Below are 23463 nucleotides of genomic sequence, written 5' to 3' on the forward strand. Positions count from 1 at the left end.
CAAAGTTGAAATTACAGAAACTACATTTGTGGGTTGACGTAAGTGTCGGGGGCAACATTTCTGTCGACTTTATTCGGAACGCGGTGTTTGTGCCTGCGTCCAAGGCTCCAACGGCAAAACCGCGGAGCCTGTAAGAAGAATCCCTTTATTCTCCCACACCAATTGCTTCATATTTCCAATCAAACGGCCTCTTTGTCTGAGTGTTTCGTCCGAGCACGGGGAAACAGTGCGCTGCATTGACGAGACGCAGACAGATTATCTTGTTTGAATGGCTTTTCCAGAGCAGCAGCAAGGCCGGCACAACAATAGGTAACTTGTTGTAGGCACAACAAATCTAATATTCATTTAACATAGCCTTGTTGCAGGCTACCCATGGGGGCTCCTCATGCTGGTACAGTAACTGTTTGTATTTGCATAATACGCTGCACCTCAGCAGAGCTACTAATTGGGCTGGTTGGAGGGAGCCAAAAGCCCCTCGATGACAGAGAGCAGCAGCCACAATTATCACAGGAGACACAACAATGTAGGGATTGAAATAATTTCTTTTATGCCTGTATGGGACTCTCTTTTCCTCTCTGACCGCCTGACTTTTCCAAATAAAAACGACCGGGGATGACTCGGCTCTCTAAATCTATGCTCGTGTGCGACCAAATCTGGATGAAGGAGCGTTGCAATTTGTTTGGTAACCGTGCAGCTTGACTTCGTCTGGAATCCCCACGCACTAACTTAGCCCTCATGTAGGGGTTTGTCAATAAGCAGCACGTGAATATGTGTGCAGACATGCAAGTGTGGGCGGGTGGGGGTGTTTGACATTGCTAACAAGCTAAAAAAAGATTCCTCTCTGCCCGCTGATTGAAATCACATGTGTGCTGCGGGTAACACTGGCAGAGCGGTTTGTGTTTCTCAATGCTCGGACATGACGGTCGCCCACGATGCGTCCGAACCAGTGCGAGCTTCCCTGCGGTCTCTGGAGTTTGCCGTGGAGGGCTGCTCGAGGGGATGTGCGTGACTGAGATTGGCATTTGTAACAGAGCTCTGAAGTCCGCACACCAGATTTGGACTTGTTTTATTTCCTTCCCCCAGTGTTCAACATCTGTTAGATCACAATCATTCACACGCACCAATAAACGTGTTGAATGTTATTCACACATATTGACTTTTACATAAGCTGCACTTAAAACCTTTAAGGCAACAACACATAAAGTTTTAAAGGTTTAGAGTGATCGGTAAGTGTTTTTTATTGTTGTGTGGTAAGAACCAATTAAAAAGAAGCTGAATTTAATGGGCTTTATCTGTGGCTCGTTGTCCCTACAATGATGTTTGCATTGCACTTAATGAACCTCTTTTATTGTTCTAATTTAAAATAGTCTTGCTAAGGTTTGTGAATTTGGGATTTTGCTACTTTTTTATTGGTTCTATTATAAAGTGCAGGTTTAGGTTGACAGTGTTTTCTGACCCGCTCCATCCATATTTGTAAAGTAGGTCAGGTCCTCTGACTACGGCTCCAGCTCTTCATATTCACTTCGGCAGCATCTTGAATCCTTTAAAAGAGAAATGAAAACCTATATATTCATATTGGCTGTTATCTCTGAAAACATTTTTATTGTTTTTATGTTGCGTGTCTTTTATTGCATATATCTGTTGTTTATTGCTAGTTTTATGGTTTTACTACCTTCACCAAGGAGGTTTTGTTTTCAGGTTTTTTTGTTTGTATGTTGTTAACACAATAATGCAAGAACCACTCAACCGATTTTTTTTATTTTTATGACCCAAGGAATCAAATCTGGTGCGGATTTGGATCAGGAGGGGCATCCAGGATTTTATTTTCACTTTCTTTGACATTGCGAGATTTGCCATTTTTCAATATATTAGTTGACTTCTCAAAGAATAATTCATGGAACATGATGAAGCTGAGCTAGTGAATTTAAATGTGGTTTCACAAGGGGACTGTTGGTCCTTGGTGTATATATGCACTCCACTGAGTGTCATTCTAGCTTTATTTATGCGAAACACTGACTTTACTCAACTTTACTGAATATGCTTTACTTAAGTAGTAATACTTTGCTATAATAAGACAAATAGTGGCCAGTGTCAGGCTCTCATTTTACTGATACGTCCAACACATTGTGAGATGCAAAAATGATCCAGAACATAAATAACATGTATTATTAATGGCGAACGAGCGTGATGTGTGTAAGACCTTGATGTGTATAGTGGGGATGGGGGGAGATTGATTCAGCCAGTCACTCAGATACTGAGAGACTTCATAACCTCCACAGGAAACAGGTGCTGAGTCAGTGAGGAGAGGAATGTCAGAAGAATGGGGAGGGAAGGGTAGCGTGTCTGAGTGTGCATGAGTGAGAGAGAGAGAGAGAGAGAGAGATGTGTGTGTACGTGTGTGTGAGAGAGAGAGAGAGAGAGAGGGTGTGAGTAACGCTGAGTGGAAACCAGGGAGCTGAGGAGAGAACAAGGGGAGGAGACTCTCTGGGGATTGCGTGCGGACATCAAATGTTTACCTGTAACAAAAAGAAAGGGGAAGGTGTAGAAGGGAAAAAAAGGAGAGGAAAAAAAAAAGGCCGTGGTTTACAGGGGTGGGCGGGGACCCAAAGCCTAAAGCATGAGCTTCGCATGCAACTTAACAATACTACCTTTATGAAGACTGTATTGCGTTAGTCAGTGAGCACACACTCACACTCACGCTCGTCTAAGATACCGCTGGTGTTCGACTTGCACTCTCACCCACACACACACGCTTCAAGGAATTTAACAGGGATAGATAAGTGCGTGACGGGACTCACACTGTGGATTCCCGTGGAAAAGAATACAAAAAAAATAATCTGTGACTTTTACATGAGGGGATCAAAAGGGGTTCGGGACAGAGTAACTGACCCCATCTGTGGAACAGCTGGAGTTTCTGTTTGACAGAAGGGGTACTTGTGTCCACCCAAACTCAACCCAGAACCAAACCCCTCTGAAAGCAGATGTTCAGCACCCCCCCCCCCCCCCCCCCCCCCCCCGGGCCCCGGCCCCCTCGCTGCGGTCGCCCTGTTCACTTTTCATCATAATTGGCCAACAAATCAAGACAAAATGAAAGTCAGCCTTTGTTGTGGAAACTGTCGAGAGCCCCAGTGATTTACTGACAGGTGGCCCCTCGCATGCTTTCTCTCCGGGTCGCTGTCTGCCTGTCTGTCTCCACATCTACAGTATCTCACCTTATCTCTGCTGAGAACAAAAGGCCATGAAATACCTGGGCTGCTGTAGGAATGATAATACATTACTTGATAAGGGTCAAATCGTGGGTTTAATATTCAGAGTGGGGACTTTCTATTACGATGCTTCTTACCAGTAACACATCTGAATCTTCTGTTTTTATATTATCCACCATAATAAACTTTTAAATGCAGAAACGGGACTTTTTTTTCCACCAGTATCCAAAACCTCTTTACATTTTTCATACCATAATTTTCCCACAATGTGCACACAAGACGCCCTGAGAACAATTACACATTGGACCAAACACTCATTCTCATGTCGTCAGCTCTTCCCTGCAACTGTAAATAAAATGTGTCCATCACAGCCCTGATTGGCAGACTTGCGTGTAAACGCCAGAGTTACTGGGATTTAGCCCTGGGCGCCTGCGGTCAGCACAATATGTGTACTATAAATAATTTGACGGTGTGTGTCGTGTGATTGTGTTAGAGAGAGAGAGAGAGAGAGAGAGAGAGAGAGAGAGAGAGCTACACACACACACACACACACTGGGCTCAGGGTTTCCTCTCCTGCGAGCGTCTGCAGACGGAGCGCAGGTACAATGGAGAGCATTGTTCAGCTGGCAGGCCCCTGCGTGCCGGCTCCCCCTCCGTACCTGAGCACAGAGACAGGTGTATTTCTCCTAGTCACGCATAGCCCTGCCACACTCCCAGCTGCCTACACACTGCCACTGAGATCACACACCTAGAAAAGCTTCTGCAGACAAGAACTATGTGCTGATTACAGATACAGTTTTTCCCCTTGAACACTTAACTTCTTCCTTTTCCTAATTACAAATTCAAAGTTATTATGGGCTCTTTTGCAAGTTACAAAGCAATTTTAAAAAAATGCACAGGTACATAGAGTAAATTTGCATGTCTGGGTGGACAGCTGCTCATTCGCTGCATGGTATTTTCCTGCAGGAAATTCCGGTGTTTGCTGTTGATAATTGGTGCTTTCATACGTGATGTTTACAAGGCTCGCCTTGGACACAGAAACCCAATAAGCCAAGGCACCTGTGGGTAAATTCTCACGGGTGACACTTTTGTGAGGCTCCAGCAAGGGTATGTTTGTCCAAAGAAATTTTCCTCTTGTGCAAGGAGAGGAAATGAGTCGTGAATCATGTCAGTTGTACGGCACTGCCAGACCCCGGGCCAAAAGTTCATTTAATTTATCCTCAAATGGGAAAATCTGTGAGTGAGCATCAGAACCCCCTGTTACAGCTTGACGTCTTAATGCAGGGTGAGAGGGGAAAAGGCCCCGAAGGGAGCCAGGGATGAAGGAAGACGGTGATACGCTCAGAATGATTTTACCGAAACAGGCTCCAGCCCCCTGTGCGACCCTCAAAGGATAAGCCGTATGGCTAATGGATGGATTGGATGGATTCTGTACCAAAACAGTTAACGCCAATCAAATGTGAAAAATAACATGGTAGGAGGGGTGTTGTTGGTGGTGGTGGTGGTCATTGATTACATGGTTTCCTTTGAAAGAGCCTCCCCTCCACTGAGCTGACTCCCCAAGGTGCTGGAGGGAGTCCAGTACTATCAGCCCCACAGCACAAGAGGGATTAGCCCTTTATCCCGGCTGGTTCTAAAGAAAAGAGGTACACGCCACATTATGTCTTATTATATAGAGCAGGCACAAGCCATTTTTTTATTTAAACCAGTTTTCACATGAGTAATCTTGGACCGCGTCACACTGAGAACCTTGGCGTGACCCCTGTTTGGCTTCACTTTGCCCGTTCCCACGCAGATGCCCCCCCCAAAAAAGAAAAGAAAAAAATAAACAACCTGATGGAAGTCTGCGCGTTGGCCATATATGAACTTAGATAAGCTGCCAACTTTCAATCCAACCTTGCGTTTCCTGGCTGATATTTACAAAATTTATTCCCAGGTGGATGTGGAAGTAATAACACCCATGACAAGTGGAGGGGTGGGAAAAAACGAGGAGAGGAAACCGAGTGTGGCAGGCTGAGCGAGCTTGTGGCGGGGGCCATGGCAGTGAGAGGGCATGTTGTTGTTGGGAAATACTTGTCATTTTCTCATGTACCCCTTGGTTTCCATGACCCCCCTCCTCCCACTCCTAATGATGCAGCCCACATCATACTATAAGATGGGCCGAGTCTTTAAATAGCAGCAATATGGCCTGCGTTATTGTAACCTTCTCTATCCCGTCTCTCCTGTCGCTGAGCTTGGGCACTCAGAGCCACATAAGGAAACATTTGTTCCCAGTGCAGTTGAATAGAGCCTTGTGTTGGGGGGTAGTCAAAGAGATACAAGGGGAGAGGACATCCAAACAGTCCAACACAAGAGCTCTGCTCTGAAGCCCCTCTCTGTCTGAGCCGGGCCAGTAATGAATGTCCTCTAGTCTTAATCACTCTCCGAGCACACACTGGAGATATGACTGACTCCATTGTCCTCCGCGCTGTGTTTTGTATGTTGAAAGCTGAAGTCGCACAGGTCATCACTTCCAGTAAATATTAGATCTGTTCCGCCGCGACCAGGTGATCACTCTGCCGTCTCTTTGAGCTCTTTGTGCAGAGGAGATCTCCACGTATCACCGATTCTGCGGTTGTGTGGCGGCGTGGGGGGTGCACTGTAAAACAACTTGTTTGTGCTGCTTAAACATATTTTCTCCTCACTGAGTCGGCGTCACTTCCCCTGAATTCTCTGATGCATTCCTCCTCTTTCGTCCCATCTGTGTGAGCAGCGATTTGTGCTCTCTGGATATGATTATCCCTGTCACACCAATCTGGAAAACATTTGTGTGCACATTAGCGCATGCATACCTACATACACACTAGCGTTAGTGGAGACACGGTGGAGGAGGATGCACAGTGAGCGGACACACACACACTTGACACAGCCGCATAGTCGGGCCTGCTGACACACACACACAATAGCAGATAATGCATTTTAATTTCATTTAAGCTCTGTTGTGATGCCGACTCATTGCAGAGCTTGAAAGCACGAGCGACTGCTGAGTCTGTTGTTTAAATTCATCACATAGTTTAGATAAGAGATAATTACCTCTTAATTACAAGATAATTACCTCCACTAATGCTTTAAATCAGCCCAGATTAATGAATAATGAGCCTTGGGAGAACTTTTGTGCAAGAAGAGGTCAACACAGTGAACCAGATATAAATGTCTAACCTTCCTTTTCTTCCATTCCCCCCTTTTTTTTTTTTCCTTAAAAAAAAAAAAAAAAATCCTTCACACAGCAGCGGTGGCTTAGGAATGTGAGACAGGAATGCTGTTCAGTTACTATAAAGGGGGTTTGATCAGTGAAAACAATGTCTTTGTGTTTTCATCCCCAGCTCTAGTCACGCAATGCTGTGTGCGCAAACCTCCAGCAACTGCTCAGCCCCAACACACAAGAAAGCCATCAAGTACCTGCAATTGACAGAATCGCGTGCAATTCAGGTAGTCCTGGATTGTGCTGGCGCCAGGCCAAACGGGGAGTGAAGGAAAAGGCGGAGTGGAGCTTCACCTGCCTGAGATGACATGCAGAGCAGTCAGAGTGGCGTGGAAGGTAAAAAAACAAACGACTATAATTTGGATTATCGGAATATTTTGTGACAACACCCAAAACCGATGTGACATAAAAGCTGATAAAATATAGTTTTATGTAAGTTCTTTAATGAAAATATAGGCTACTATATTTCTTATTGGTTTAGTTATATTTATAAAACTGCTGTACTTGTACGTCAATTTATCAAGGTGTAGGCTCAGTGGTGTTTGATATGCTGCTGTGTTCCAGAATCTGTCTGTCCTGTATCAAGGGGGTTTCGTGGATTTCAATTTTTTATTTCTAACCTTTTTCCCACTCGGAAAGCAGTTTGTGCTGATGCTTGAAAAGTGCTGTATAAATATAAGTTATTATCACAATATTATTACTTGTTTAATATTATGATTATGAGTTTCCATATTATCTCAGCTTTGTTGTCAATTAAATACTGTATTGCATATTGCACATACAAAGCTAAAAATATGTTTTTTCCAAAATATTATGAAGTCCAGATATTATTTTATAGTCTTAACACATGGTAAATCCATCAATGATATATATTTACTCATAATAATAATAATGATAAACTAAATTTTACAGCACCTTTTTATACAAGAAATGCAGCTCAAATACATACAATACATTTTTTTTTTATGTAATTCAAATAAGAAGAGAACATATTTTAATAAACATAAGAACATGTTATAGAAAACGATTGTTCTAATGTGCATTTAATGATCATAAACCTTATTTAAATTTCTCAGTCTATTCCTTTGGGTCTGCACTCCATTCCTGGGAGTCCGGCCCTGGTTTTGCGGTTTCAGCAGAGCTATGATCCCAGAAATACAAGCAAGCCTGGAGGTGGTTAGGACATGAAAGTGAGGTAAGAAAGACAAGAGATTCATTCATGGGAAGGTGATTCAAGGCACCGACATCCCTGTATCTGTGCTCAGCGACAGATGATCATTATTACTCACTCCTACCGCTCACACAGGGCTCACACGCAACCAAGGGATCAAACTGACAGATGACAAGTGATTGAACCAAGATGATACCAGCTTATATTCATAATAACTTACTTAGCTGTTAATACTACTCCTCCTAATAATAATAATAATAATAATACTAACAATAATTATATTTACTCTTTGATGGCAAAAGTTATACACAACTTTCAACTATTATTTTAACCTCACTTTATTGTATTTTCATGTCATTATATACGTTTTGTTTATATGTGCAGATAACGCGTTTTTTGTATTTTTTTATTCTCTGATACTTTTCTCCAGTTCAAAAGTCTTTGGCAGCAACCTAAAAAAAAACTTCAAGTACCGTCATGCCTTGCGCGTCTACGTTGGGGCTGAGCGCAGCATGTGCTTCAGCGCTCTGCTCCAACTATGGCTCATTGCTGCTCGGGCTCTCCACGGGAGCGCACCGTGCCGCCGCCGCCAGAGGAGCTGGGAACATCACTGCACTGGAGCATCAAGGGGGAGCACGAACTTTTTTGTTTTTAAACTCTTGCTCTTGGGAAATAACCGCTCCGAGCTGTCTGCCTGATTTGCCCCGAGCGCAAATCCTTTTACGCACGGGTTCCCTTGGACGCATCAGGAGGATTAAACGCTGACCTTACAGCACTGACCCGTGTGGAGTTAATATTGTTATTGGTAGAACTTGATCACAATGGAATCGGATGATGGATTCTACAGTCCAGCCCCGGGTCGTCTTGGTGGATGTAAGGGAATCAAGTGCCGGGATGAGCGGTGTGTGTTCCTCCTGCTGCCCGGTCCCTGCTGCTGGACAAGCTGTGTGTCGGACACACCAGTCTCTTGGGATACTTCACGCGTGTTCGTGGGGAGCCAGTGTCATACATGGCCAATACCATGATATTCTTATGGAAAATACTTTCTGGTGGATTTGAGGTACAATATCCTGGAGTATATATATTTTTTTCTTTGGGAAGTGATGCTCAACAGATGTGCAGCAAATGTGGATAATGGACGGGACCCATCAATATCATCCAGCAGGTATGTGAGAAAACTAAATGTCATACTTCTACCTCATGACAGTGAGATGTTGAGAACTGACTCAGGTTATGTTAGAAATCAATTTCTGTTATGAAGGGTTGTCACAATGTGCAGCATGGAGTCAGTGCGTTATAGGAACCAGCAGTTTTTTTCCAAAGGGGTCCCAGTGAGGAATAAGTGTATTTCATCAGCCAGGATTATTTGTTAGTTGTTGGTTTTTACCAGGGGTTGTTTTGACCAGAGTTTCTCTCCCTACACGCCCATCTGGACACTTTACTATTCAATTACAATCAAACTTCTCCCATGAGAATAAAGTGGATCTTGTATCTATAGGTTGGGGGTCTGAGTAGAACCTGTGTCTGAGGTGATGTTTGGTGTGAAAGTCAATCCTCTGTGTGTGCTCCACATATTCAGGTTCACCTGTTCACTGCTCCGTTACTCTCTGGGCTCATTAGGCGCACGCATCTCTCACTCACTGACTCAAACTGTCTCCGGTCTGTTTTGGCCGCATGACTTGACCACAGTGTCACTGCCTGACCCCAGCAGCCTAAATCCACCCATTCAACACGTTTTACAACACCTGCAGTGCAAAGTGTCCGCAGCCCCGTTCACAGAGACGTGACCTGTCCTGAGTCGTGAAAGTCCAGGTGCAAGCGCATAAATGAACAGTGTGGATACAGTGTCCATAGAAAGCAACCTGTACTCCAGCCACCTCTCTTACAGTGACTCCATTCAGGTGAGAGTAAATCTGTTTGGGCTCAGGGAGACCTGTCATTAGTGCAAGCTGCTCTTACCCGGCACACTCACAGATCAAATCTGCCCTGTGGTTGATACAGTGGAAGCTTTAGATTTTCTCCTTTAGCTGCCCAATGCCGGTGGAAGCTGCAGGTGCACGCCACCATATTCATTGAATCTTATAGGGTGAGGATTTTATCAGAGAAGTGTTTGTACCTGTTCTGCAGAGTGGCACATCCATCTTTAATGAGCACACGGTGACATAATGGCATTGCATTCATAGTAGTTGTGTCTTCATGCAAGTTATCTGATGAAGCTTCCTCCTTCTTCGAGCACCTTCCTCTTCCTTCACTCGACCCCATCCACTTCCTCCGCTAAAAGAATTCCAGCTATTGTTGGGGCAGGGGGACAGAGCCCCACTATATGTCTGTGCACAGGGCAGAGCACAGACCGAGCACCCCCGCTCCAGCCCGGCAACCCCCCACACACCCCCTCCATTAAAAATCTTCTCCAAACAAGACCCCCTTTCTCCACTGAAGAGGGACCCTCTGTCTAATGCCAAGTGACTCTCATGGCCAGCATTGACGGTGGGACACTTGCTTCACAAAAGGAGCTGAAGTGTCAAATAAACTCGGTCAGAGCCCCCGACACACAAGAATTCCTTTATCTGGCACCCTGGGAGGCAGACAAAGACGGACTTTGTGTCAGTGACCAGGCCTTGACTAAAGACTGGGCCCTTTTTTTTTTTTTTCTTAACTCCTCTTCTCACAACTTCTGCCTCTTCTTCCTCCTCCTCCTTTTGTCATTTGAACGGCCGAGCGGGAGCATGTCTGTTGACGTGACCCCTACTCGCCTGGCATCTGTCCTGCACATGGCCAACATCACCCCTGTGCCGCGTTAGCTCCACACAAACACAGATGCACCCAAACACGCCCACTTGCGTGCACCGTCGACTCTTCAAAGCAGCCATAACATTTCGGTGGATGTAATTGCTTTTTTATGCTTTCTGTTTACGTCTTGGTCCACAGCTGAGAATAGTAGAGCAGGAATTTCTCACAGGGCTGAATGTGCTGGCGCTGCTGTCATATGATATGCTTGTGGTGAACCACAGCAGAGAGCCATACACACACCAGGGTCAGACTCACTTAACAACCCTGTATTTACTCCACTCAACATTTCCGAGGAACTTTCAAATTCAGGTTCTGCTTTATTGTCATCTGCCTAATTTGTTTTTGCAGTGGTTGCAGACATTTTTGAGAGCCAGTTTTAAAGCCAGTTTCCATTCCCTTGCAATGTCACCTGGATGAATCGGGTAACGCACACTTCAGACTAAACAGAGTCACACTTTTTCCTCACCTGAGGTGCTAATTCAGTGACTCTATCGAGCTCTATAGTTTGGCCCTTGAGTTATAAAAACCCAGACTGGATGAAAGTGCCCCCAAAGTGCTGGAAAAATGACCTCATACAGTGTTGAGGCATCGGAGCTGCACCGCCGAGACCATTCTGTGGCCCAGAGCCCGAGCTGGCCGGCCCCAGTGATGGACGTGTGCATCAGGCCCCCAGGTATGCTAACACACGCCTGCCCGGAGAGCAATAGTCCCCAGCACAGTGGTTAAGGTAAACAGATCAAGTTGCTGTGGTCGAGCGTGTTAATGGTGTGTTTATGGGCTTAAGTTGAGTGGTGATTTATCATGTCTAAACTCAACGCTCACCTCTGGTCCTTGGCCTTGTGTGTGTGTGTGTGTGTGTGTGTGTGTGTGTGTGTGTGTGTGTGTGTGTGTGTGTGTGTGTGTGTGTGTGTGTGTGTGTGTGTGTGTGTGTGTGTGTGTGTGTGTGTGTGTGTGTGTGTTTAATTGACATTGCACACAGGTGACAACGCCGTCTGAGCAGCGCGACCTCCCTGTGAACTGTGTCTCGATGTCACGACCATTTCCGAGGGGGGGGGGGGGGGGGGTAAATGGAAAGCGAGAGAAACATTTATTATGCATTAATTACACCCTGTTTTTCTAGCAAATATGCCGTCAGCATTACCTCAACAAGTCCGCGGGGCACTAAGCTCAAATCGCAGCAAAGTATCCCCCCCGATCGTTAGTGTCCGATAACCTTTTAATGAGCTCCATGAGAAATGTCCAAAAAAAGAATGCTGTTGTGTATCCCTTCATATAGAGCAGCATTTAGAGTGTGTGTGTGTGTGTGTGTGTGTTTAGAATGGGCTCTAAAGTTTGTCTGAACAGGAGAACTGTCATTTATTAGTAGTGCAGGAACAATGGGGAGCTTGTCTCCGGGGGTGGTGGGGGCCAGAGGGGGGGCCAGAGGGGGCCGGTGGAGCCATGGGAGGGTGGCCTGAGATTGGGCAGCAGCCTCCGACCAAGAACAAGCCCCTGTCTGATGGAGAGAACTGCTGACCCTTCCTGAGTAAAATGGCACCTTTGTTCCGAGGTGTATGTGTTTGTGCCTATGTGTTTATGTGTGCGGGAGGGAGAAGGAGAGAGGGTTTGAAAAGCTGGGAGCACAGTGTAAAGTGTTTTTTTTTCTCTCTCTCACTCTCTCTCTCTCTCAGCACTTTGGTTATTCTGTGCTAGTTCCAGGTTTTGGTTGATAGATTCTTAGAGTATTCGGCTCTTAGGAAGACGAAAATAAGGGTGGTCATCCTCTTCAAATGTGTTGAAGGTAAATTTTACACCATTTACTCAAATCAATGTGCTCTATTAGTGTGTGTACGCTGTAGTCCTCAGTGACCCCCTCTTCAGATTGTGATTAGCCATTTTGCGTTTTTTTCCTCTTGCCCGTTTCCCCAGTCTGTGCAGCATGTAAACAATTGTCTGCCCTCTAATGATGCTCATGAGGGAGAGCAACCGACAGGGAGGAGAGAGGAGGAGTAAATGCTGGTGGGTAATGGCAGCAGATGGATGATTTCCTACAGGGAAACCGCAGCTTTGTGTGTGTGTGTGTGTGTGTGTGTGTGTGTGTGTGTGTGTGTGTGTGTGTGTGTGTGTGTGTGTGTGTGTGTGTGTGTGTGTGTGTGTGTGTGTGTGTGTGTGTGTGTGTGTGTGTGTGTGGGGGGTTACTCTGTGAGGAGTTATCAGGAAGTGGGAAGTTGAGGGCGACGGACGGCCTGTGTCGGTGAACATGAGAGGGGGATTCTTCAGAGTGACGCCTCTGGGTGTCAAAAGTCCCAGACCTCCCCTCTTCACCCCATGCTTACACCTCTTGAACAATTAACATGCACACGTCCTCTGACTTTCATTTAAATCCTGCTATCCTCTCTGCCCTTGACCTCCTGTGTGAGCGTAGCCAGTGGAAAGAGCGCACAGGGGCGATGGAGAGCACAGGGAAGTGAAAGAGGGACGGGAGGAGAGGAGAGGGTCTTGTCCTCAACGTGCCCTCGTCGACACAGGGAGAGTAAACAGTGAATACACACAGCGCAGCACAGGAGCATCTCTGTCGGCCCGGACGCCAACAGACGGGGAGAGAGAGAGACAGCACTTCATTCATGCCACCACCGCAGGACGGCTGCATGCACCACCCACCTCACTACAAGGACACTATGGATCTGCAGAACAGCGGCGAATGAGACGGTGCTTAGAATAGTCCCAACGTGAGACTGGGATACGTGCGTGTGAGGAAGGGGGTGTTTGCGGTGCAGAAAGTAGCTCAGGGTTTTCTTCCCACGCACAATACAAAGAAGGTTCATGAGGTTTAAGCAACCACCCCTAGATTTGAGATCATCATCTTTTTTTTTTGTGTTTGCATAAGCAGAAGTCAGGTGTGTGTTCAGGGTGGATCCTCAGGGTGGATCCTCAGGGTGGATCCTTCACCTGCCTCGCACGCACTCAAAATCAAAATAATCTCCAATGCTTTAAATGCCAGACATTCCTCCCTCGGTTCTCCGTCTCCAACTGACCTCACTTGTTCTTTTCACGCTCCCGTTTTTGGAGGGAAAATTCCTCCCTTTGTGCTCAGGTCTCACAAATGTCACATTCCACCGAACCTGTGACAACACTGGGTCCTTTACTTTTGCTGGGTGTGGGTCGCCATGGCAGCGTCACTCCGTTTTCAACGAGTCACACCTACACAAGTAAGCCATCCTCATTCAGGGGTTTGGGCCTTCTCTTTTTCTTTTTTTCTCATTCGATCCACTCTTTCACTCCTCTTCCCTTTTCTTTTCTTCCTCAGTGGGGAGGATAAAGGACACATTTTCAGTGTGAAGAGGAGCGTGAAATTTCCTGTGTGACCTCCCCGGGACACGGCGAGACCACCAGGCTCCTCGGTTGACTGTGTGTGTGGATATGTGTGTGTCCAATCCTGCGCTTGTGTGGGAGATCCGTGTGACACTGACAGGTTTTTAGTGCTGGTTTTATTAGGCTTGTTTAAAGGGGACTGAATGAGGCCGAGTTGCTCTTCTCTCCACATAAAAAAGTCCAATTAAGGCGGATTGTTAGGAGTCCTGACATTTAGAAGGTGCAGACAAATTATCATGCAGACTGGGGGACTGGGGGGATGATGTTCCTGGGTTGAAGGCTGTCCTCGGTGTCTCTGACCAGATGCTCAGATAAGCATTCAGGGCCAAAGCGCTGTAATGACAGCTTAAACGACTGGAGGCTGTCCAGACATCAGGCTGTCATCACAGGGCATCACTCGTCTCACGCTGAGAGACATGCAGCCATGGTTCCCTGTGTGCTGTGGCTGATTGGATTGTGAGGTTTAAAACATCATGTCTGACTGATGGGCTGCACGAATTAGATTTTTTAACATTATAGTCTTTTATATATTTTTTTTCCTCTAAAAATTATTTCTTGTGGCATTGGGAGACTGTTGATGTTGCAGTGCAGCCTGTGGTTGAAATGTGAAAATGCCTGTGCTTATTTCTAACACTCTGCTGCGCCCTTGTGGACAGCGTGTGCAATAACAGAATATTGATTTGCTGTGCTGCAGTTCCTCCTTTGTCCACTTAAGATTGGTGGTGCTAATGATGATCCTTAGTTGGGACATGGGGAAAGTTTATTATAGTAATCACCTATAGTAATAAAGAAGATAAGAGGAAGCTATTCTCATACAAAATTTACATGTCTAGCAATATTGAACATTAATTCCAATGTACAAACAGAGACACTGTTACTAAACTGCACTAAAACTACACTCCTTAAATATTTTCAGTGATTTTAAACCTGACTTTTAGGCTTAAACAAATTCTCAAATTAAACAGAATCTAACTCTATGTCTAAATGGGCCACCATTGGGATCAGGTGTAGTCCTTTCAGTTACACATGCAATGTGATCTGTCCAACCTTGAAATATGAAATGAAGATTTTATTCTGATAAACAAGTACAGATAGATTAAAATCCAAGAAGCACAACGTATCTTAACGGGTCACATACACCATGATTATCAGCATCTAAAGTGCAACTGATGGAGCTAAAGGATAAACCAGGCAGATCAATTTATAATTAATGCTTTTCCAATTATACAGAAAATTCATCAGTGCATTTAAAGATTCGATCTTCAGCATTTTTTAATTTAGAAAAAAATCTAGATTGGTTTAAATACAACACTCTGGAAATTATAAACAAACAAGTGCTTTACTGCATGTCACCACTAGAGGTCGGCATTCTGCCCTTGTCCTGAAACGTTCCACTCAGTGTAAGTCACATTACAGCACAGTACAATATAGTGGGTCTGGTAGATGTATATTTTATCTCCTCTGTAACACGTTTACTCTTATTTTTCTGTCATTTTATGCGTAAGCTTCAAACTCCTATATTTTTTCATATTATTTTAGTAGTAGTTCTTAATGTTTATCACTTACTGTGTTTTGTAAGGGGCTATATAAACTAACTCCATAAATATTATTTAATATTATTATAATTATATATTTTCCTCCGTGGGGTGAAAGATATTGTGTTATTTCACCTGCTTTACACTGGATGAAGTCATCTGCATTTAATTGAAAACCTTCTTAGATCAAATTGTTTTAATGTTCGATATATCGATCTTACCTTTCTATAATTAGTTTTTTCTTAGCTTGACACCACATCACAGCAAAGCTTCATTCTTTTATTGGTGTGTGCCATATTATTATAGTTCACCTGGCTAAGCACTAGGTGTCTCTCTTGCATAAGACTGAGTGAACAATTATCCTCTACAGTTTATAGAGCTGTTGAGTTTTACACTTTTTATTTCTTTGACATCAACAGTGATGATATATTTAAAAAACGCCTCGACAGCATGTGTTCATGTCTTTAACTATTCACTGTTTAAAATAAATACGTTAAATAGAACATTTGTGGAATCTAGAACAAGACAAATCTCTCCTTTGCCAAAATTGTGCTTTAAAAATTGCTTAATGGTCCTGTATGACATATTTCTAAATTAATACGTTGAGTCAAACTGTTTTTAATCTCACAGTACGTACAAGGCATTTCTGTTTGACTCTCTGGTGGAGAAAGTATTGGTCTTTTGTTTTACCACTAGATGGCAATGTGGTTACAAGAAAAGCGGCTTCCCTGAGGAAAGTAAAACTTACTTTGCATGTGAGTAACCCTGTGATCTCTGGAGTAATGGATGCAGACCGGCATTATTATCTCCTTATTGCCCCTCATTCTAACTCATCTACCTTTGAAGATCAAAGCAGCCGTGTGCCTCTGTGTGTACCGACAGCTGTAAACCCAGAGTGAACTTCAATAAAGCCAACTGTTCACTTTGTACATCTGTCGCTAACCCTTTTCCGGGCCTTACGAGATGAAATGCTGTTGAACCGAGAGAGTCAACTGTTGCGCACGGAGAGGTTATACAAGAGCTTTCAGAATAATATCAGCAAAGTTGGGGATATTTATATTTCAGCAAGTGAAAAAGCAGCAAACAACTTTCAGCATCCAGTTTGTTTGCGAGAAGACTTGGCAAGTGCTTCAGCTCTTTGTTGGTTCTACTCCTCCTCTGCAAGCTTTGCACACATCGCAGGGCAGAATGAATAAAGGAAATCTACTGGTGACATGTTTAAGGAACAGGTGGGGCCGTTTGTGTTCGTGTGACAATAATACAAACATCATGTCAGATGCAGTTCAGTTCCTGCAGGTGTTCTGTATACCTGCGTTTTAGCTTTAAACTAAATCAGGTATTAGTTTAGCACATGATGTCATGGCCCAAGTGGTAAATCTTAATAATTGTTGTTTATTGTTTCATGGATGTGACTGAACTAACTAATCTGCCAAAAAATTTAAAAAAGCTCTGCCTTCAGATCTGTATGTGAACTCGCAGCCTGTGTCGAAATATGATTTGATTCATCTGCATCTGATTTTTGAATGAATTTCCTTTTTGCATATTGAACAGTTTCTTTTAAGTTGCTCATTTTGGAAGGCCCCGTCTTCCGTTTCCTGTCAGTGTGTTTAATACATTGTTGAACTCGGACCAATTTGCCTTCAACAAATCAAATGTAAGAGAATGCAGTTATTCAGGTTCCTGTCAGTTGCAGATCATGGGAAAGTGTTTTGATGGGAAGAAGTTCTAATTGTAAGTGAATTGTTCAGTTGTGTGTTGTGTGAACTGGTGCACATGTTGTGAATTTGATGGGAGTGGTGCTGTTGCATCATGTTGCATTGAAGTTACAAGGTAAATTATAGCACAGCGTAACTTTAGTGCATTTGTATATCAGTCCTGTGTGTGTGGCAACACCTCTTGCAATTGGTACATGTGTATGTCAAGTTGTCCCCAATCTACCGCTAATCAGATTTCTCCTTAAGGGGACTTTAGCCACCTTAAAGAGCCATGCTACAAAGTTGCGCGCGCACAAACAGAGGCACGGACCTTCTGCATAACCTTTGCCATAATTCAAACACTGTGCACAGTTCCTCTGAATCCCTCTTATCTACTCCTCGCTTAGAACCAAAATCAAATTTCAACCTGTGGCCTTATCAGAGCTGTTGGCCACATGCTTCTGCTCCTGTTCCGTTTTTTCTTTCTTTCTTTCTTTCCATTTCATTTCTATTTATTCTCAGTGAAAGTGCAAAGCTTGCACTGCCCACAGTTTACTTTCAGCTCTTTGTGGAGAGCTTGTTGACATTAGCACCTGCGTCAAATCTCATTCTTTTCCACGGCGGCAATGCTAACACCACAACAGAAAGGTTGCAACACTGCTCCTGGCTGCTTATCTTTGCCAACTCCCTAAGCCTTCCAAGCTTAATCATCTCTACATAGTAATCGATCAACTAAATCCATCAGCAGCTTCTGACACCAGCTACCGCAGACCAGTTGAACTGGGAACCTGACCAGACGTGTCCAAGACAGGCAGGCAGGCAGGTACTGAAGGAGCTCTCTTGCCTCAAGGGAAAACATCTTTGTTTTTCCCCGTGCTGCTCATTGCAGACGATATGTTGAGGCGTGGCAAAGCAGTTGGGGGGGTGAGCAAGCCAAGGTGAGGCTGAGGTAGAGATATGGAGGAGGAAGTCTGAGTGTATATCTGTCTCGTCGATGGCTCAAGTAAACCTTCGTCTAGTTAATAATTGACTCTGGAGTTCACTGTCTCTCTGTACTTTGCAGGCGGGCAAGACTTTAGGAAAACCTTTGTTCATTAGCCTCCTTTTTCACATTTCAAACCGCCTAATGCATTTTCTGGCTATTGCATTAACCACATTTTTGCAGCTGTGCAATAAAGCAGTACATATGTGAGCGGTTTCTCTGCAGCTTTTTCTTACTGCTCAGTGTATTTGCTCCCTGTGGTTGATGTTAATGGGGTGTTGTTAGTGGCAGCAGCTCCTTTACAGGCCTTCTCAGTGTACGTTGCACCCCAACACTCAACACTTCTTCATCCTCTATGGGTAACATCGGCAATACCCCCAACTAGAATCTGGGGGAAATCCGAGCATAATGAAAATTAATAACTACGCTGTCCCCTTATGCTTTTACCCCCAGTCAGTGCTGCAGCTCTCAATCAGCAGCAGCCCAAATGGGGTGCATGGACGTTGGGGTGTGTGTGTGTAACTCCACTGTTGCGTAGCTGGAGTGCAAGCATAAACACATGTTCATGCACACATTAATAACAACTTACACAGAGAAGCGATGGTGCACTGGTGTATGCTTAGGTTTTGGTGATGGTGCTATGAGGAGAGTTTGTGTGGATACGTATGTTTGTCTCTGTTCGTTTACAAAGCCTGCACTCCTCCATCATACACTCCACCAACCTAACCTCTTCCAGACATCTCTCTCTCTCTCTCTCTCTCTCTCTCTCTCTCTCTCTCTCTCTCTCTCCTGACTCTCCTGACTCTCTCTCCCTCTCCCTCCCTCTCTCCTGACTCTCTCTCAAACACACACACGTGCGCGCCAATGCCACTTTCTCAGTTAATCCCTGAGTCGATACAAGCTGCAACTTGAAATCCAAACCCTGTGTCCCACAACGTGTGTATATGAAAACGGATTATCATACACCGACAATAATAGTGACATTTGTGGCCTGTAAAGTCAGGGAGGTATGTGGAATCATTGATGTCCAAGGAGCTGCTTACTGTTTCTCAGAGGCCTGACAAAGAGCCTGGCCTTGAGGACAGGGCAGAAGTCACTCAGGTGAGGCTTGACTTTTCCGCTCCTGCCAGAATTGTGGCGCCACACACCAGACCGATTGGCCCACGCTCCGGTGGGCCGGGTCCGGTCGAACCAGCGAGGAGAGGCAGGGAGCGGATTGAGGGAAGGTTCTGGAAAATGTGAGCTAGGTGGTCAGGGACCTGGTGGTTACTGGTGGCAAGCGTTCCCCCCGCCAGCTGCCAGCTTATCGACTTTAACGATGTGAGCGAGCGATGGCCAGTCCCTCTGCCCCCTGGGTCTCCGTGTCCTCCGCGCCCGCCAAGGCAGCGAGAATAGCAGCGGCGCACCAATAAAGCCCCACATGGTACTGATTGAGAGGTATTACTGTTCGGATTCCCTCGCTTGCGCTCACTCATTCACCGAATCATGACGATCACACAAATTGGAGCAGCTCAGCACGTTTGATAATCTTTAGGCCTCGCTGTAGATTTCTTTAATCATTTAAAGAACAGGTTTGCTAAAATAGCGTAAACACTCTCCGAGGACTAAATTGCTTTTCCGAACAGGAGTTTAGTCAACAATGAACTTTTCTTCGCGTGTTTTTGCCCTAGGTTTGTTGGTTAAAGCTTGACTGTGGAGCACTGCGGGGGAAAATCATTTGCCAGTCCCCTTCCCTACTGTAATTTTCAGCCCACCTTCTCTATCCCCTCCTTTCCTCCCTTCTCCTCTTTGACTGAGCTGTTTTGGAAGGAGCTCCAGGGGCAGCATTCATTTAGGAGACGCATAGAAACTGGCATTAAAAGGCAGCATGGTCTTAATTAGCTGATGCAGCTCATATGTTTGGTGTGATTGTGTAATGTTTATCCTACAGTGTGTGTGTGCAAGTTGTGTCAGGCCACCGTGCTAATTGCCTAGCCTGACTTTTATTACTCCATGCAATGTTGTAACACTGCCGAAATGAGACGAGCAGAGGACATTCGCTGTCACTGGCTAATGATCGATTACCATCGCCGTTGCCAAGAAAACATCCAAAAGCCGCGATTCATTTATCTTCTCTTCCTTGTGCAACAATGAGCTTGCACTCGAACACCAAAACATGTCAGGAGTGAGAAATAAGCGAAATTGATCTGCCCTTCCTCACAAACTGGTCTTCTGATGTTTCGGGGAAAGGCAACAGAAAACACATGAGCTGGCCGTGGACGTGAGGACCTGGGCTGCAGTGTTGTTTAAGCTGTGGTGTTTGAGCACAAGCCGATGATCTACTCATACAGCCTCCTTGGTCCCGACCACAGCTCCTCGGGTCTCGATGTTGAGAATAACTGTCTGGCCCCTCCTCTGTCAAACTACCTGACCTTCTTTTGCCGTACAGTACAGCGATGACATTTGGCCCAGTCATAAAGGTGCTACAACAGCCATAAAGACACCTTACGATGTCTGGGTTTCTGTAACCAGGCTATTAAGCTGTAAAGACCCATTGTAAAAAAAAAAAAAAATCTAGATTGACTCCGATTTAGTTGAGGAGGGAGCAGAAAAGATAAAAAGGGCCTCACTCAGTTATACTTTCATAAACCTACAGTGGGCTTGGTTTTTACCGGTAAGCGCACAGGGAAATTCTTTGAATTCCCCGAACTCACACCCTCATTCTACTTTTGCCGCCCTGCAGCCAGATGGGCTTGTTTGTGGCACGTTTGGCATCACGGACCATTCAATTAGTTCTGCACGAGTGAGTCGTTGCTTTTCCTCCCTCCAGTTTAGAAATGTATTTTACTTTATATTTTGTACATTGGACTGAATCTGTAATAGTGAAAGAACGGTGTGTGGGGACAGGCACAGTTGACTTGGCTCACACACAGTTATTGCTGTGTAGGTGGGCTGGATCACACAACTGTCTGACCGTACTGCAAGTCATCCACGTGTAAGTTTGGACACGCCACTCTCCTACCCTTTTCCTTTTGTCCCTCACCTCCTCTATCTATCTTTCTGTAATTGTGTCCCAGACCCAGACATGTCCATAAATAAACGGGGTCTCCTTCTCCTCAACCAGACCCAAGCCATGTTTATGTTCAGGCCTGTGTTGGGGGGCCATCTGGACCACTGGGCCTGCCTCGCTGCTCTCCGAGCTCAGGTGGAATCAAGATGTGCCACCAACACCAGCATCTGCCTAATGGACTAACACAGGCTTAAAACACAACCACTGGGTCACAGTAGATATACTTTTTCTAAACTTATGTTGGAGATTAAACAATCCTTGACTCGAGTCCAACACATTTTTGCTTCAACACTTGGCAGTCTTAGCGTGGCATTTAAAAACAAAACACAAAAGATGACCTAGATCCAGTTGTACGTCTTGAGTCACTGTCGCAATATAGTTATTTACTCTGCATCTGGAACCATGGTGAATTAATTCATGTTGTAAAATGTTCTATCGTTAGATTTTCTAGCTCCTCTGCATGATGAATGCATGTTTTCAACAGTAATCCTACCAGAATGCAAACTGTACTTCTCAGTCAGGATGGCACAATCTTCCAGTTCCTGCTTTACTTTTACACAAGCTGTTGAGTAAGTGAGAGAAATATTTCATGACAGACATTGGAGGAGATTTTTGGGTTTATTTACATTAGCTGGATGTGGTCTCCTGGTCTTCATGTCATTCGGTGCAGGAGCCAGGCTATTAAAACTAATGAACACTTATTACCCCGAGTTGGATCCTGAGCTCCTTGCTAAACATCCCCTCTGTAGCTGTTTGTTTTACTTGTACCTGATTATTCAAACAGAGCAGTAAAACATGTGGCTGAGCCTCTGCCTCTGGTCTTTACAGGTTGCCTCATAAACAGTCAGATCTATGATACGCGATTGGACGTGGGAGCCGCAGTTTTTCTATGAGCAAACACGGGTGGTCTTCAGTTTTCTAATCATCATGGCTCGAGTCCAGCATTTTCCTGAAGCGTTGGACAACGCGATATCCTATGTGTCGGATCATCAGGATGTTGTGTCACTTTTAGAAAACAGTTTTGTGTCGAGAACAACACAGTTTATTATTAGCTGGTTGCATTTTTAAGTCCCTCGTCTTGTGGAGGGTGGTGACAGATTAGCTTGGTATGCGCCAATCAAGACATCAGCTTCGCAAATGTCAGAGCACATGAGGCCTACATGTACTCAGCTGAAACTGTCCGATGTGCCGTGACGTCTAATGCTGCTGACAAATTCCTTTTGCAGATGTAGAAATGTCTCTTGAATACACTACAGGTGGTTTTCCATTTGTTTGTTTGTAAGTAAGATCAAGAAAAAACTACTGGCTGCATTACCTTGAAACTGTAAAGATGTGGTATGGTTCAAGGAAGAGACCCGAATTAGGGGTTGGAGGAATTTCTTTCACTTCCTTTAATATTGCAAGGTGTTTTTCAAGGGGAATAATTCATGGTTCTGGAAAAAAAATTAAACTGGTATCTTTGAGTGTGTGAAATTTGTTGCAGGCCGATTGAATTTAAGGAGAACACTGGGCCTTGACGTGCCCTGATAATTAATCTGTCTCAGAAGATATACCTTGCTTCTATAGTTTACAATGTAAATCTGTCGGTAGTTTCACGTCCGGGCCTATTTTTTTTATTATGGGGTGAACAACATGTTGGCTTGTTTGATGGATTTATACTTGTTTGCTGATCACCAGGTGTCAGATTGAAGATTATAGCGACACCTGACATATGCACTAGAGTGTCTAAATAAAGCTTGTGTGCATGTGTCCACGTGCTGGTGTATATCTGTGCACATGACCTCCTCAATGCATCAGTGCAGATCGACAGTGGCAGTCGAGAGCGACGGTGAGTGACACATGAAAGTGTGTGTTTCTCTCTTGCTCGCTGAGACCTTTGTGTTGCATGTATCGGCTTCGAACAGCTCGGGCATTGTTGAGGGGGGGAAAGAGCTCTTTCTTCTGACTCCTCTCCCGACACTTGTGGCTTTTTTTAATATGATACGTGCGTACGGAAAAGCATGGTCAAATAAACAGCGTGTTAAGTTTCCGCGTGTCTGTACCAATCCGTCAAAAAAAAAAAAAACAAGATGGAGCTCGACTTTTATTAACGCCCCCCCCCCCCTCCTCCTGCCCCACTGCTTCGCCCCCACCGAAAACCCCTCCCACTACGCCTGCAGCCCTTGTCATCCCCGGCTGGAATTTCCCTGAAGTCAGCGTTGGCCATTTTTGACTTGTTTTAAGGCTAATTAAATATTGTCAGAGGGCATGCCACTTAATGGCACCTTTGTTTGGCAAATACACGATAAAAGAAAATATGCACCTCTAGGGAGAGAGAGAGAGAGAGCTAAGACAGAATGGAGTGATAAGCCTGAAAATGAAAGGCAGATTGAGGGAGAGACGGCCTAAAAAAAAAAAAAACCTCCCTATCTACTTTTCTGCCAGTCACATTACCCCTGCACCCC

The 23463-nt window shown here is 44.8% G+C and overlaps 1 long non-coding RNA gene across 1 annotated transcript in view; it reads left to right on the forward strand.

Annotated features, from left to right (window-relative positions):
• Window positions 1-6591: 6591 nt before the first annotated feature.
• Window positions 6592-23463, forward strand: part of LOC117765813 — a 52108-nt gene continuing 35236 nt past the window's right edge. Inside the window, exons 1-3 of the long non-coding RNA XR_004614624.1 lie at window positions 6592-6783; window positions 7524-7642; window positions 8049-8783. This is a non-coding gene — a long non-coding RNA (uncharacterized LOC117765813). The remainder of the gene's footprint in view (window positions 6784-7523; window positions 7643-8048; window positions 8784-23463) is intronic.

Source organism: Hippoglossus hippoglossus, chromosome 8 (assembly GCF_009819705.1).
Source record: "Hippoglossus hippoglossus isolate fHipHip1 chromosome 8, fHipHip1.pri, whole genome shotgun sequence".
Taxonomy (NCBI): Eukaryota; Metazoa; Chordata; class Actinopteri; order Pleuronectiformes; family Pleuronectidae; genus Hippoglossus; species Hippoglossus hippoglossus.